We start from the raw sequence: 13,903 nt of genomic DNA, 5'->3' as shown, positions 1-13,903 counted from the left end.
ATTTCTGAAAAGTATAGAGGTTTCATGTAACGAGCACTGACACATTACACATTGAATCCAGTCGGATTTAGACTTTGTTTATTCATAGTTTTCAAAGCATTATATGCAGTTATTTTTATTTGTATCTTTAGGCTCATCCTGCCCATCTCTTTTAGTCTTCTTCACCGGCAAACCTTTAGTTTTCTATTCCTTAACTTTGTTCTTAAGTGAATTGTCTTCATCTTCACTGTTTGAACTGTAAATCATTCGTAATCAATAAAAAGTGTAAATACCTATACATAAACACATGAAAAATATATATTCAAAGCACTTATAATACATTCAGGGTACACGTGGTGTATGGAGGGATAGATGCCCCTAGGGGCACCTATACCGTAAAAAATCAGGGCAACTATCCTTTTTGACAGGGTTAGATACCCTAGTATTTTTTTAAATAAATAAATACAATAGAGCAACTATTTACATCAAAATGTATACTTCATGAAACAATATACATACGTAATAAAAAAATTGATGGAATTAATATCTACTTATAAAGTTATACAACAGCAAATACTCACCTTTAAAAATTTTACGCTCGCTGTAAGTTCGCCGCGGAGATGAATTCACACACGAGCGAAACGCGACCTCATCCCTCGATGGCGCGTGGCTAATTTAGGTGCGGGGTGCTTGTGGCTTCTAGTTAAACGGTTGTTTCTTAATCGCGAGCATGGGAAGTTAGGTTTTTTAAAAATGGGGCATCTATCCCACTGCGGCATCTATCCCGCCTTTACCCTAGTTCGTGTGTAAAGCGAAATACCGCGGCTGCCTTACCATAATTGTTTCAGAATAGTTGATTTCAGCAAGGAGATAACGCGCTTTCGTTTATACGCGGCCGAGTTATTTATCAACTATGTCTTAACAGCTAATTAGGGTTGTTTTTGACTAGGTACTTTTTTGCACAATGATGATGTTCATTAAAGATTCTAATGGTCTACTAAACTTAAGCAGCATATCAATAGAGTGCTGCTCTCTGTTGGCTTTAAAAAATAAAATGTTTGATCAAAAAATAAAACTGAAAATCCACGCTTCAGCAGCAGCTAACCACAATAAATAAAATATATTTCCAATATAAATGCATGTATCTATATTCAAAATACGTTCGTAGGCGCTTGGCAATCAAGTTCGATCTCTGGCCGGATTTGCTTGGTGGCAGATAGCATGAATAAATTGAACATCGATACATTTCAGAGCGGAGGCTGTACCGCCGTGTATCGTGCACCGGGCCCCTGCATGCACTCTCTCAGACTTTACGAGTAAGCATCCCCAAAACGCTGGATAAGCAATACTATTCTCAAAGCACTCGATCCATTGAATATTTGATCAGTTACCATTAGTCGTGAGTAGAAACAATTTTACAAGTACATAAAAGTAAATGTTATCGTTTGTATTCAAGTGATGACTCCTACTTAAAAATATTTTTAAGCACCTCATTTTCAAGATGTCAGAAGAATATCGAATATGTTTACTTCCCACACGTGTCTCGTTCGTTTGTTTAACAAACATATACCCGTACCTTCACATTTTCATTTTCGTGCGTGACAGAAAACACTGATTTATATACGAAAACAACAGAAGACAAATGTGAAGATAGATTGACAAGTAAACATATTGAACCCTAATCGAAGATTCTTTGCGCATGTTGTCGTAAATATCGCATAAATATGGAGTGATAAAGTGATAGGGCCCTCTCTAGTTTTATGGGCCTGTCGTCTGACGTATAGAAAGCAGTTGCGCCAAAATTACGTATTCAAGTCAAGCGCTACGTAAAGTTTATACCTACGCGGGTTTAAAATAGTTCAGAAAGATATGAGGTCACTTTATGTGACTATCCAGAATATGTGGATTTAGAGTATCCATACATTTATTAAACGACAGAATGTTTGAAATTCAGTTCGAATAATGACTGCATATGTTTGTATGTGGGCTCTATACCTAATTACCATTAGATCCTCCCTAAAATTCGCAAAAGGAAATCTCTACATTATATATTTCCGGATCACACTTTGTTTTCATTTGTATTATTTTATACAGCGAGGCCTGTTTTACAACCGGAGTAAACCTATAAACTTTTTTCTTCAGGTTTAACACAACCAATTAAGCCGTCTCAAAATATAATCTAGAAGAGCTTAAGCATGCGCCTCACAGACTCGACCTTGGAGAGAAACTCCGCGAAATCCAGCTAATGATTCTCTTGTACACCAGATCTCATACCTCTAATTACCGTTATTCAAAGTTAAGCCTAGCCTAACTCTCGTTGAATACATTTTGAGTGAAAGTGGGCCATCACGTCGGAGGCTCTCAGCTCGTAAGTTACGAAACTTATTTTAGGGAAAAAATACTTTGGGGATATCCAACTTCGGGGAACATAAGGTCCTAAATACATATAGATTCATGTACTAAGTTATCATCGGTGTAAGCGGAAAGGTACTAAATCTTGTGGAAGTCATAAAAAGTTGTTTGTTTTTACGAGCATGAATATAATATTAAGCCTCTAATACTGAAGATGAAATTGCTGCAGGTTATTTTAGATAGAATGTTTTATCTTACTTAGCTCTAGGGAATAAAAGGGTTTGAGGATACAATTTTGGGAATAAGGCTCTTTTTTAGGTCAGATGGGACACTTCCCTAAAAATAATTTGTATTTTTTTGGTCATACCATTCTATTGCCGCTAAATTAATCTATGTTTTGTCATCCTAACATAATTTAATTTTAAATTTGATATAACACTCAGTGGCCTCCACGTTATAAATGGTCTTAACAGCCATACAGATACACACGTACTCGCCTCGCACGAGTATCGTCTCATGTTTGTCGCTTGTTTCAAAATCATGAGGTCAATAACCTCATCTCAAAAGCGTCAACTCGATAACATTCACTTACCTAAGCATATGTGAATTAAATCTTAAAACGTGTTGATGAAAGTGTTTGTGAGACAAATATTAAACGTGTACCTACATTTGCTATTAAGTGATAGACATAATTACTTAAGTAATTAAATTCTTGAACATATTTCTCACACGTGTGTTAAATGAGAACATGACGGATACGGTTCTGCTTTGTTAGAACAACTACCGCTAATGAGATTGTATTTATGATTACTTCGAGGTGATGACGTCATATCAGATAGCGATAGCATTTTGTTTAAGCGTGAAACATGTCGATTCCAAATCGATATTTGATGCCATAAGTACAAGCGGCTCGTTGGTCTAGGGGTATGATTCTCGCTTTGGGTGCGAGAGGTCCCGGGTTCAAATCCCGGACGAGCCCTCTTTTTTACAGCCGTAACGTCCCTAAAGTTTATTTTTATTTCGGTTAAAAATAAACACATGGGTAATTTTTAGACTCCGAATTTAATTCAAAACGCCTGGAGAAAAATTGAAGATTCATTTTTGATGGCACTTATTTTACAGCAATATCTCTGGTAATATGATGGATAGACACTGTATTTCTTGTCATAACTTTCGGGTCTGAAGATACGGCAATGGAATTACTTACCTCTATAATTTACTGACATGATCAATAAAGTAAGATACAACATTTTACAGTGTTGCCACGTGCCTTTTTTCGAATCAATTACAAAAATGGTAGCCATACACAAATATCATGTAGAACGAAGAAGTTTACGCAACTTTTGTATTGGTTTCTCATAAGGCTCATAAATTAAGTGGCCAAACAACTTTCACCATGCGTTTGGGCATCACGTCTTCTAATACAATTATACATTTCGACAACATACACAAGCGGCTCGTTGGTCTAGGGGTATGATTTTCGCTTAGGGTGCGAGAGGTCCCGGGTTCAAATCCCGGACGAGCCCAAACTTTTGCAAACTTTTTTTAAACCAGGAAAAGAAACGGGACTGAAATGTAAATTTTCAAGTGCCTGTTTATACATTATAACAAGAATAAAAATATTTGTAGCAAGGAGGCAACTGTGAGTCTCATTGAATTGCAAATTGTTGTGAGTTTCATTATGTACACAATGCCTTTTTATAAAGAGTGTGAAACAATAGTGAGGGAAATGCGGGTTTATGCAAAAGTACGTATGCATCACGAGAAAGCGAAAAAGTGGAAAATGCTAATGAAACGTCCTTAGACCCGAAATAGGCGCGGATAGTTTAAAATGAATATTTTGTTGTGGTTACTTGACTACTGATAATTCAATAACGACCCAACTGTGGCCCTTAAATTAAAATAATTCATTGAGCAAAAAAAACCTAATAACTTCTGAGAATTGAAACTTATTGAAAAATTATCCAGGGTCTTCTCAAGGTCCCTTTATTACTATTAATAGATAGATACTATTTTTATTGCTAGGCAAATGTATTATTTTACCTATTTCAGTTCTGTGCCTTCGGCTTGACCTTTCGGAGATTACCTACCTTACCTAGAGTACACACATGCTTGCTACTTACGTCCATTCATGATAGTGTGAGCTGCGGGCGGGCACAGCGACGACCGCGCGGGGAGAGAGGCGGCGGCAGGCGCGTGATTGTAACTCGAACGCGCTCTCGTCAGTACGCTATCTTTATTCTAGCGTGCGCACGTATTGCTACAGTGTAACCGTTATATTGTGGTGTAACGTTGTTGTAACGTTTGTGTAAGAAAATATATATAACGGTAAGTTATTCATTATTTGTTTTGTGTGAATTGTGTGTTTTAGGTGCGGGCCAACTGTGAACAAGAATGCTGAGGTCTAAGTGCTTAATTTTGCATCTGCAATTTTATTAGAGCCAATAAAATGTTTGTCGGACATACCATCCACAAACTGCGACCGATATAAGCGATACGTTGGCAAGCCAGCCACTATCGTACCTACGGGTCGCGCTGCGAGTTGCATGTTTTGTTTACATAAACATTGCGGCCCAAAACTTGGGCGGCGCGGCTCAACTTTTGGTCGGCGCGGCTCACCATTTGAGCGGCACGGCTCACCATTTGAGCGGCGCGGCTCACTATTTGAGCGGCGCGCGGCTCACTATTTGAGCGGCGCGCGGCTCACCATTTGAGCGGTGCGGCTCGATATTTGACCGGCGCGGCTCAAGGTTCGAGCCGCGCGGCCCTTAATCTAGGCGACGCCGCCCAACATTTGGATGGCGCGGCTCGATATTTGAGCGGCGCGCCCCGCGCCTTGAACCGCTCCCCAACTTGTGAGCACTCAGTGAACTTTTTCACTTTGCTTCAGATGACCCAGCTTGGAGGAGTGGTGACTCTGGGTGAACTTTTGGACGAGCATGCCGAAGCGGAGGAAGAGAACGTGATCTTGGAACGGGTGAAAGTTTTGGCTCAAGAGCATCTCCCCGATGGTTGGACGAACTGGGAGGTGACCACGGCAACGAAAGAGGAAGTCTTTGGGGAGAAAGTCGACCCAAATATACTAAACAAACTCGTAGTTGCTTTGCCTACCGTAGGGTTAGTTCGTGCCTTTATACCGGAGGCGGATCACCTGTCCGAAAAAAAGGTATAGGGAAATTCGGCACAAGATACTAGACTGGGCATTTACACGTGCCCTTATTATAGGACCTCCTGCCATCTCCAACCGCATCCGTGGATCTGCGGCGCGCACGGAATACGTGAAACAGTCGGTTGCTGCGCTTATGCCTCTTCTCCACACAAGAGCGGAGACAGATAAAATACTCTCAGGCTGTCTTTCGGAGACAGAAGAGACCAGTCGAAAGAGGAGGTCGACGTCTCGGGTCAAAGAGCCCGCGACACGTCGACCTAGGCTTGAGTCTCCGCCGTTCTCTACTGGGACGTCACTTCAGGAAGAAAGGTTTTGTGCATTAGAGCAGAAAATGGAAATGCTCCTGGAGATGGTCACTCAAAGCAGAGGCAGAGACAAAGATTCGGACTCTGATTCTGACAAGGAAAACGATTTTTCCGATGGCGAGGAAGAAGTAAGTTCGGACGCCTCGGACGCCCCATCGTGGAAAGCCCCTACCTGGGGCCCATATCCAAACGAGCAAGACGAGCGAAACGAAAAGGAGCTTGAGTTTCGACCCACGACTAAAGAAGCAGATCCTCTTGTTCCGGAGCCGTCGTCGCAAGCCAAAAAGGAAGGCATTGAATGTCAAAGACTGGGCACTGATAGCTGGAATCGCATCAGATACAAGGACGTAGAGAAGCACTTACACGCCGCTTCGCCATTTAGCCCGCTAAAAGTAAATACAGAACTGGGTACTTTAGCCTCGCGGCTCTCTCCGTGGGTGACGAGGCAAGAAGGAATTCTAGGCACAATCACACACGGATTGTTGCTCCAGCGCAAGGCGCTAGCAGACGGGCTCAATGCCATAATTAAAAAATGCCCAGACATCAGCACGGACTTGAGACGGTTGGTGGAGGCAGAGGACTCTAAGTTCAAATTAGTGTCAGATCAACTGCTACAATATGTTTGCGCTAATAGGGCTGAAACCATTGAGGTTCGTAGAAAAACTTTCAGGCCTAAAAATGACGTCCTCACCAGCGCCCTCAACAACATACCTCCTTCGCCAACCCACCTGTTTGATGAAAAACTATTTAGCGCGTTTATTAAAGACAACGGTGGCACATCGGGAATTTTTGCCTCATCTAATTTAAATAAAAAAGAAACTATTCATTCGTTTCGGAAGAACTCATTTCGCAAAGCATCTTCGCATGCTTCCAAAAGCAAACAACCGACTGGTCGCGGTCACTCTTCAGCAGCGACCACCACCACGTCTACTCGCAGTGCAAACTACCGCCGAAGCGGAAACTCTAAGGCACCAAATAAGCATCCCGATCGACACGGAAAGGATAAGAAATTACAAAGAGGTCGTAAGTACTGACAATTTTCACGGGGGACAGTTGGAGAAATTTCAAGCTCGGTGGCAGGAGTTAGGAGCTCCAAAGAAGATTTTAAAAATTATTACAGGCTATACAATACCCTTTGCAGCAAAACCACCTTCGATTCCATTGCGCGAAAATTTAGGAAGGTTTTCCACAAACCTGTCCCCTGCTATGTCCAAGGAGATAGAGATATTGCTCAAGTCAGGTGTGGTAGAGAATTGCGAGGTTGCGAACGGGTTCCTATCAAGAATATTTCTAATACCCAAGAGAAACGGAAAGCTACGGCAAATCTTCGATTTACGACGCTTGAACCAATTTCTCAAACCCCCGAAATTTCGTCTGATAAATCAAAGTCAAGTTCCAAATTTTATGCAAGAAGGAGATTATCTCGGAAAGCTAGATATCAGCCAAGCCTATTTTCATATCCCAGTGAAAAAGAGTCATCGAAGATTCCTTGCGTTCGCTTACGCGAATCGGGTTTATCAAATGACATCTTTACCTTTCGGCCTGTCCACTGCACCAATAGCCTTTTCCAGTGTCAGCAAGTGGGTAGCAAGTTTTCTGAGAGAAAAGGGTCTTCGCGTTCTAGTCTACTTGGACGACTTCCTATTTGCACACCAAAACCCAAACACGCTGGAGAGGCACATGCGTTATGCAGTAGAAATTTTACAGAGCATGGGTTGGTGTGTCAATCTAGAAAAATCCGTGCTAAGGGCCACACAGGAAATAAAATTTCTGGGAATTATTTGGAATGTATCGACAAACCAAAAGACGCTTCCAAAAGACAAGATCGACCGGATCTCAAGAGATCTCAATCAAGTCTTAGAAACAAAGCAGTGGTCATGGGAATCCGGCACGGCATTGATCGGAAGGCTAGGGTTCGCATCACTTGTGACCCCTCTAGGAAGACTTTACACCAGGCATATGCAAAGAGCGGCAAGAAAACTGTCACAAGACCGGCCCGGGAAGAGGGTGGCAGTGAGTTCACAGGCTATTCAGGAAGCTCGTTGGTGGGCTCAAAATATCAGAAATCCCGGAAGGATCTTTGTACCGGAACCGACGATGTTTGTGAGCACAGATGCCTCCAACGACGGCTGGGGCATTCAGATGAGCGACCACCTCCTTTCAGGTCTGTGGACAGAAGAGCAATTAAAATGGCATATCAACAGAAAGGAACTTTACACAGTCTTAGTAGCTTTGCAGGAGTTCCAAGAGGTAGTTCTAGGTCAATCAATAATGGTTCAGTCAGACAACAGGACAGTGGTGTCGTATTTGCGAAACCAGGGTGGAACCAAGTCTATCGCACTGCTAGAAATGACAAAAGAAATCTTGGTCTTAGCTCAGAGTTTAAATGCAACCATTCACTCGTTTTACCTGCCCGGCCGCTACAATTCAATCGCCGACTGCTTATCCAGAGGAAAAGCCCTACCCGATTGGCACATCAAAAGCGAGATCACACAGAAGATATTTCGAAAATGGGGAGTTCCTCAGATAGATCTCTTCGCCTCAGACCAATCGAAAGTAGTACCGGTCTATGTCTCGATAGATGCAAAGGACACACAAGCTCTCTTCGTGAATGCGTTCAGCCGAACTTGGAACTACGAACTGGCGTGGATTTTCCCCCCTCCACCACATGTACCTCGGGTACTCCAACATCTGAACAAGTCCTCCGGAACATTTCTGATCGTGGTACCTCGATGGGAGACAGTGTTTTGGAGAAGCGACCTCAAACACAGAGTCCTGGGTGCCCCGTACCTGATACCGAACTTAATAGAGAACCTAATCGACTTATCCACGAACCTTCCTCCGCCGAAGGTAGAAAATCTCTATTTGGAGGTCTGGAAGATACGGGGTGGGCGGATTTAGTAGCTGGTTTAGACCAAGCTGACGTTAACCTGATACAGTCAGCATGGCGCGATTCGACTTGGCGTACCTACGAGTCCGCATGGAAGCAATGGGTCTCGTGGTGTAGACAAAATGGGAGAAAACCTAATAGTCCTCGACCTCTTGATGTTGCTGCTTACCTGGGTTCCCTTTCACGAGTACGGAAATTAGCCCCATCAACAATTATGGTTCACAAGTCTGTAATCCTTACTTTTGCCGACCCTACTCAAGAAAAACAACTAGGAAATCATCCTGTAGTGGCTGCAATGCTCAAAGCCATAAAAATTCAAAAATGTATGTCAGCAGTACCAAAGACTCAGATCTGGAACATTCAAGACTTATTTCAGTGGCTAAAATCGAATATACCTGATAAGGAAAGTATTTTTCAAGTATCTCGTCACGTGGCGCTTCTTCTATTGCTAGCTTCAGGTCGACGTATACATGACCTCACCCTCCTTATGATAGACGACCAGCATTGTGAGAGATCAGATTCCTCAATAACGTTTTGGCCAAGATTTGGCTCAAAAACAGATAATGACAGGAACCGTCAATCCGGATGGCATCTAACATGCTCAGGCGACATGGATTTGAGTTTAGTAAAATGAATAAATTGCTTAATAGACGTGACTAACAGTAGAAGGAGGGCACGAGAGGGCTTAAATAATTTGTTTATTACAACGCGAGGGAAGGTTAAAGCAGCTTCCAGAACCGTTATTGCGGGCTGGTTGAAGGCACCCTTTAAGGATATTGGCATAGACTGCAGCCCAGGCTCGGTTCGATCAGCTGTAGCTTCTAATGACTTCCAGAACAACGTACCGCTGGATGATATCTTGAAACGAGGGAACTGGAGAGGCTCGACAAATTTTTTCAAACACTACTGTAAATCAGTAGAGCAGCCTCGAGGTAGAAATGTTAATGTTCTTAATAATTCCTTTAATGCAGTGTAAGACTGAACATTTGATCTCATTAAAGATCTCAATCTTTACCTAATGTTTATTTATTAGATATAAGAAAGGGTCAGGACCCTGTTATGTTTAAAATGATAAGGTTTAAGAGTCAGTTTATATTTGCTAAATTGTTAAACTATGATGAAGAATAAAGATTTTATGTTTGATAAAGAAGAATTAGTTATAAAACTGTATTAATAGCATTTTATCGTTAAAAGATACGTTTGCTGTGATCGTACAAGACTTGAACTGATTTTGTACTTACTTGTATAACAGCCATTGATTCTAATTTTAATAAAACAGCTTGATTTTGAAGATGAGAACCTAAGGTTTTATTTCTCACCTTTATCACAGTACGCTTAATAGCACCGGCAGATGATAGACACGTCTCCGAAAGGTCAAGCCGAAGGCACAGAACTGAAATATCACCGTTTTCCACCCCGAAGGGAAGAAAACGATTATTTCAGGTCTTGCCGAGGCTTGACCTGAGCAAGCTCTTGCCGGCTTTCGGAGATAGGTACTGACGAGAGCGCGTTCGAGTTACAATCACGCGCCTGCCGCCGCCTCTCTCCCCGCGCGGTCGTCGCTGTGCCCGCCCGCAGCTCACACTATCATGAATGGACGTAAGTAGCAAGCATGTGTGTACTCTAGGTAAGGTAGGTAATCTCCGAAAGGTCAAGCCTCGGCAAGACCTGAAATAATCGTTTTCTTCCCTTCGGGGTGGAAAACGGTGATATTTTAATTTTGGATAAATCCATTTAGTTTATAGGTACTCTGTTTATCGTTATTGTCACTACCTTCTCTACCTACCTATATTTAGACACACCAACCTAATTAATTGATGTTATAAGGTGTGTCAATCCTACACATAACGTGTAGGTTGTACAAAAAAAACCTGTTAAAAATCGAACTCCTTCGCTTTTGATCTCGATATTTGTGATGGTCTCATACGTTCGTGGTAGACAGACAGATACTAAAAATAAATGGTACTTTATTACCCCATTTTATTGAACTTGCGAGTTTTGTATCGAGACCTCAATTTTATTGCGAACAAATGTATCTATTTTATTTCTATTATGTCTTGATGTTTAGCAAGTGTTCAATAGACTGAGTTATTTAGATTAAGTTAAAATCATACAAAAAAATTGTTATCAACCAAATATGTAAGTACCAGTGCCTTCATCCTCCGAGCCTTTTTCCCAACCACGTTGGGGTCGGCTTCCAGTCTAACCGAATTCAGCTGAGTACCAGTGCTTTACAAGAAGCGACTGCCTATCTGACCTCCTCAACCCAGTTACCCCGGTAACCCAATACCCCTTGGTTAGACTGGACTTGGAAGTAGGTACCAGTGCCTTAATCACGAAAATATCTTATAATACTTACTATAAATAATTATTCAGAATCACCCATGCCTACCCATGTGCCTCAAAGTTGCGTACCTACCTACCTCTTACGAAGGTCAAGGTTAATCCACTATTATCCCACAATTTAACTTCAGAATATAATGTGTGACAAAATACTACAATTTGTTTGAACGACTGTCTGATCAAATAGGTATACAATAGTACATACATATCAAAAAAATTTTGCAAATCGGTCGAAGCGTCTCTGAGTAATCGGTGAACATACATAAAAAAAAAAAAAAAAAAAAAAAAAAAAAAAAAAAAGATCCCGACGAATTGAGAACCTCCTCCTTTTTGGGAAGTCGGTTAAAAATAGCAATAAGGGTAGACATGGCGAAGTGTGACATTGATTTATTATGCAAAATAAAGGCGCGACCGGCCGTCCGGTCGCTGTCCGGTGGCCCTGTCCGGCTGTCCGACGTCTGTTGTGGACGGCTTACGGCATTGTTACAAGCGACTTTGTTCTAAATCACGACATGTCACGATTTATCGATTTATGTACCTAGTCTAAAGAATGGTGGTAGTACCTACAATGACAGATTTTATTGTGTAGGTATGTAGTAAGTATGTACATAAATTGCTTCAGAATTACTTATACAATGTAATAAATATCCGTGCTCTTATTCAATAATGCTGCTGTGAGTACAAGCCAATTTAAAATTTTCAGTTATTTTGTCGAGTCATTATAACGTAATAATTTAAAAAATAACTCAGGGAAAAAATCGTTAGTTTGTTAATAAGATGTTAATTACTTAACTATATTTTTAAACAATAGCTTACTTATTATTAATTCTGCGAACTTTACTAGCAAGCTGATTACAGAACAGGAAATCGCGATTAAAAGTTGCACGTCAAATACAAAGTCTGTCAAGTCTGATAAAAGCAAAATTAAAAATTAAATACATACATAGATAGAACAGTTTAAACAGAAAATAATTTCGTACATTCCAATCAGACGATTTAGACATATTGTGATTAATTCTAATTTACTTTAAGTCAAATGCAAATAGAACTGTGTACCTACTCTAATTAAATTCTATCTTCTGTCTGCCGTACCTAATAGTCGCATCTGTGAGAACCTCCTTACATAGTCTATGGCAAACAATCCATTGATTAAACTGTAGAATCGAAGATGTTTGAGAAAACTATATTTCTTCAGTTAGCACGGTACGAGTGCAGTTTAAATAAAATAAATGAGTTAAAAACTATCGGCGTCCTTATTCCTTAGTGTCCGTAAATGGATTTCCTGTAGTTTTTTTAGTTTTAATTTATACATTCTGCCTAGTCTTTACATGAACTAAGAATAGCCTAGTGTTTCAAAAGTAGATACAACATAATTATTGCCATTTGTGTAGGTTCCACAACCGTCAATAAGCATCACTCACCGAGCTATTAAATATTAAACTCGTAAAACCTGTAAAATATTAAAAGCAAAATGTTGCAGATGTGTCAAACATGTTGGCAGGTGTATATTATGTGGATGGTGTATTTAGGAGGAGGTAAAAAATACGTCTATTTTAAAACAAAATTAATATCTATAAAATCAGGATTAATAAGTAGTTCAAAAAACACAAAACAGCAAAAAAAATCTACTTCGCAAAATACAAAACAAAAAAAAAAAACACGTGGCCGCTGAAGTCGGTGTCTGCGGGTCTGTTGACTGTGTTTATTTCGTCACCGACTTCCAGATCAATTTACCTCAAAGTATATTTTTAGCGATTTTTTATGTGGATTTCATGTTTTCTGTAAAAAGACTCGTCGATTTTTGGGATAAATCACACAACATATTTGGGGCAGTTGACACAAAAGAAAACGGATATTAGGTAAAGAAATTCAATCGCCTTTGAAGTCTCACAATATACCTAAACTTTGATGGCATCTAAAGCCAACAAAATAAAAAAGGTAACAAAAGTGTAACATGTTTAACGCGACGTAAGCATGCGTCTATACAATTTGGAATAAGGCAGTGTAAAGGACAGGACATGTCAATTTGTCCGCGTCAGTCTCGGGGCCGGTCAAATAGATGGCGGGTAATGGCGGCCCGGTGACAGCAGCCACATACACAAACACAATTATACAAACGAGCCGGCTACGTTCCGGAACGAACACCACCTACCAGAATTTCCAGAGAGCAAAAACCTTCGAGCGAAATTTTTAAATTGCATTCAGCTTTTTGCTTGTTTACTCCACAAAACTGAACGTGCTTTTGTATCTACGTACCTATTATTTTGAACCGCAAACCAAAGGATCGTGTATTCGTGTCGTTATTTGTTGATAGATCGTTATCGCATAGCTATGGGTGGGTCTAACACGAATGTTCTACAGCAAACAGAAAGTTAATGTGAGTGATTTTTCAACTGAAAGCTAGCGTTTAAACATAGTGTTTATTTAAATTGTTGACTTTACCTATTCGAGTGGTTTATGACGCAGACTTTTACTTGTATAAGTAACTTACATTTTTTACTGTACCAAATGCGAATAGAATTATCTAAAATATATTTTAAGATCATACATTTGAAGACATTGTGTTTCTTGAAGATGAATTTATAGAAAAAAATATCCATCAATTTATATGATCCACATATCGTTAACGGCAACTGTGGAAGGAATATAAAACTCCAGTTTATTATTCTCTGAAATTGTAAGGAGTGCCAGGTGGGGCAACTATTGTGAGTGACCTCCGAGCGCAGGTGCGACAAACGACAAACGCTCCTGAAAGCTGGATCACTCTTCAAAGGGATGCGACAGTTGACTTACAATGAAACTGAGTTTACGTGCAAATAATACGTCTAGGTAACTTTTTCATATAATTCACTAGATAACATTTTC

General features: G+C 40.4%; 2 non-coding genes across 2 annotated transcripts; both read left to right on the top strand.

Annotated features, from left to right (window-relative positions):
• The first annotated feature begins 3,238 nt into the window (after positions 1–3,238).
• Positions 3,239–3,310, top strand: Trnap-ugg. The gene has a single exon. It is a non-coding gene; the product is annotated as a tRNA-Pro (tRNA).
• A 475-nt stretch (positions 3,311–3,785) lies between these two features.
• Trnap-agg lies at positions 3,786–3,857 on the top strand. The gene has a single exon. It is a non-coding gene; the product is annotated as a tRNA-Pro (tRNA).
• The last annotated feature ends 10,046 nt before the right edge of the window (positions 3,858–13,903 follow it).

The sequence above is a fragment of the Helicoverpa zea genome, chromosome 3 (assembly GCF_022581195.2).
Source record: "Helicoverpa zea isolate HzStark_Cry1AcR chromosome 3, ilHelZeax1.1, whole genome shotgun sequence".
NCBI classification, from domain to species: domain Eukaryota; kingdom Metazoa; phylum Arthropoda; class Insecta; order Lepidoptera; family Noctuidae; genus Helicoverpa; species Helicoverpa zea.
This window is presented reverse-complemented; position numbering and strand designations above follow the sequence as displayed.